Genomic DNA, 3,534 nt, shown 5'->3' with positions numbered 1-3,534 from the left:
ATACACACTCACAGTAGTGAAACCATGCTGCTTTCATGCACAGGCAATAGCCTGAGGACAGCAAGCTTACGTTGGACCTTGTTAAAAAGGAAATACTAAAAAAACTATCAGAAAGAAAGGATGAGAGAAATTAATTAATGAATGAATTAATTTGTCTTTGGATCTTTATTGCGGTCTTTGAGAGAAAAAACAACTTTAGTAACAAAACCTACAGTAAGCATGGTTTCATTCTGACATGTTTGATAATCATTCATTGAGTGATTTGACAAAAACAGGAACTCATGGTGGATCAAACAATGGATGATGGCGATTACCTTCCTTACCAACTGTGAGCGATGAGCTTTAACTTGTCTGTCTTTAGGTTTTGTTTACAAATAGGGCATACCCTATAGAATATGGTGTTTGTCAGTGGGATTTATTTAAAATAATGGGAGACAACACAAATCAATCAGGTGGAGGTGTTTCTGAAAGGTCATTAACATAACACAGTGCAACCTTAAAATTGTTTCTTGAAAGAGAAACAAAAAAAAATCATGTTTCAGCCATTACAGGTTTGAGTGAAGCCAAATTCACACTTTTGCCATCCCAAGTGACACCAAAACAAAGACAGGAAGACAGTAATTAATTTACCGTTGGGGTAATAATATAGTAGGGTGCTTACACACCATGAACGCCTGAAGCATATATCTCTCCTTAGGTGTAACATTCCCTATTTTGGAAGAGCACACGTTCCTAATTGTTTATGTGATGGACTGATTTCAGAGGCGTCTAAACCGAACTCATTCAATCTACGGAACCATCCTCCACTGATCACTGATGCTCTCAAATCACTCGCTCACTATCTGACCTTCATCAGCAATGCTATAATAAAGGCATTTATACACAAATCCCCAACCTTTGAAAGGTGTGACACCAATTATTGCATGTCACCAATCAGGCTGTTCTCATGAACAATTTCTACATATAGCTACAGATTTATTGCACTGTACTTTGTATGTATTCCACATATTTATTGCTACATGGACTGGGGTAGATGGGTGGTTCATGAGACATAGTGCTCGCAAGCAGGGGAGTGGAGCTTGCATCCCGGTAAATTAAAAACAGATCTTTTTTTTAAATCCTAACTAGTTGTTTTGGTGCCTAAACTTAACTGTTGCAGCCGGTCATGTTTCGTCGGCTAAGCTCAATGCAACGGACGCTTTGAGGGCCGGGGCCTCACGGTGCTCTGTACCTGGCTCACAGTCACCTTTTGTTGACTAAATTTAACTGTAAAGACCACTAAACTTAATTGTCATGTGACCGTTGACACATTTCTGGTCGTAACGTGAACTGCCACCGCTCGCCTTCATTTCCCAGGATATCATCTGAGTTGATCTGAACCCTTTCATGAGAATGCATTCTACCTGAAGAAATAATTGTGTGATGTAAAGTTGCATTTATTTTTGGTGTGTTATTAAAGATATTAGCTATCAGGATACTTTATGAGAATGAAACGGATTTGCATTCTATTAAAACCATGATCTAATACCGTGCTCTTTTTAGTACAGTCCATTTCCTAAAGATTCAATCCTCCAAGTGTCATCATGACGCAGGAGCTAAACATTGTCTACTGAACTGGATTTTATTTGGCAAAGCAGAGATGTGGCAGCAGAATATGAATATAACTCAGCGATACAACAATCAAAATGTTGACTTGAACAATGGAGACACAACAGTGAATCAGTCAACAGCAAGCGTGGTCGTAAACTGCAGTCCCAGTTATTTGTCAACAATATGAGATAACTTCACATGAATACAATAACGCGTATTGTCCTGAGGGAAATTGAGGTTGCAAACCCCAGCACAAACAATTATGCATATGATGCACAACAGCGGACACTAGTGAAATCCTAAATTGAATAAATATAGATTGTATTCATATGAAGCAGGGTTACTTACCTCCATGCAGATTAAAACAGAAAACCTCTTGGTGAATTAAAAAGTATTTCATTTTATTGCTGAATATTGTACAGATACATTTGAACACTAGCAATTACCTCCACAAATTAACACTTCATGCCTTATCCTTAATGAATAATAAATATGTGAATAAATCATTGCGTTCCTTGTAGGTTATGGTACTGTACAGAAACAAACATGTTCGATAAAGGCAAACACAGTACAATATATTTTTACATCTGTGAGTGACATACAAGACTTTGATATATTTTGTAAACCTCATCAACGCATTCTCATGAACAGGTTTGTATGATATCGTAGGATAACCTATGCACAGCAACTAGTGTGATATCCTTTGGTCGGATAACCGGACACATAAAAGTTCATTTTAGCGGTCCTTACAGAAAAATGTTGCAGAGAAAAGGTTACTGTGAGCCGGGTTCAGAGCATCGCGAGGTGACAGTCATTTCAGCATCCGTTGCACATGAGTTTAGCTGTGAAAAGGTTGACACCGGTCCCATTAAGTAGTACACCCTGGAAACAAACACCCATTTCCTGGTAAATGTCTGTTTTTTCCCCTTTACTTCTTCTAGGACACTAACTCTTCTCCCACTCTTGAAAACTCTGTGTCTAAGACCCAGTCAATGTGGTGCATAGAGTAGTGAATATGTGCAATACATGCAAGTTACAATGCATTACTTTTCGTAGCTACATATACACACCAATGGTTCATGACAGTCTACCCTCATCCTCTTTGTGTTCAGTACTACTCTGAGCATTCTCATTCAGCACTTTAGAGCTTAGCCATAGACAACAACTAGCTAACTTACAATTAAACCCACTTGATACCCAGGAGTACTAAAATGTCTACTTTGACACTGGGCAGAGATCAACTAGATAGTCCTAGCATAGTCAGCTTCAATCAGCTTAAGCAGTGAAATCAGAAAGTGGACTTTTGTGGAGCTTGTTTCTCCCTTAGCAGCCTGTCAGCTCTTGTTCTGCTTCCACCAAATCCAACATCCAACAGTAGACCACCAGAGAAGATCTCTACAGTATTAAACGCAGTGTCTGTTGATGGTGCGGTAAATGTTACTCCTTCCAATTTATGACTTTTTGAACAGATTGATTTGAATTTGAAATGAACACAGTCCTGTTTTTACATCACTCCATCTGTGCCGCTTTAGCCAGGTGGCAGAAGTCCAACTTTGTTCATCTGTTATGCTTCAGTCCTTCAGAAATGTACATCTCAACTGTTATGCAATGAAAAATATATACAAATATGTAAGACAGAGTTTACAGTGCAGCTTAACTTGTCCCAACTATATTTCTGTTACACGGCAATGCATTCTGGTAACGTTGCTGCAACTTTTGAGAAGCGGAACATTGAGTTGCCCGCGCCTCATTCGCATACATTTGAGGTCCAGGCTACTTTATGTAAAATCCCTGCCGTCAAAACACGCCATGTGGACACGTACCATTAAAAGAAGTTGAGTTGGGTGCCCAGATAGCTCAGTTGGTAGAGTGGGTGCTCATGTATGGAGGTTTACTCCTTGATGCAGCAGGCTGCAGCCAGCCTGTGGCAGTTTGCTGCATACC

General features: G+C 39.4%; 1 protein-coding gene and 1 long non-coding RNA gene across 16 annotated transcripts in view; one reads left to right on the top strand and one right to left on the bottom strand.

Moving 5' to 3' along the window:
* The window catches only part of ptprt (protein tyrosine phosphatase receptor type T), a 385,704-nt gene that overhangs the window by 236,388 nt on the left and 145,782 nt on the right, over positions 1-3,534 (top strand). The gene's annotated exons all lie outside the window — the stretch shown is intronic.
* LOC116687717 (uncharacterized) overlaps positions 1-3,534 on the bottom strand; it is a 113,842-nt gene that overhangs the window by 62,378 nt on the left and 47,930 nt on the right. The gene's annotated exons all lie outside the window — the stretch shown is intronic.

Source organism: Etheostoma spectabile, chromosome 4 (assembly GCF_008692095.1).
Source record: "Etheostoma spectabile isolate EspeVRDwgs_2016 chromosome 4, UIUC_Espe_1.0, whole genome shotgun sequence".
NCBI lineage: Eukaryota > Metazoa > Chordata > Actinopteri > Perciformes > Percidae > Etheostoma > Etheostoma spectabile.
This window is presented reverse-complemented; position numbering and strand designations above follow the sequence as displayed.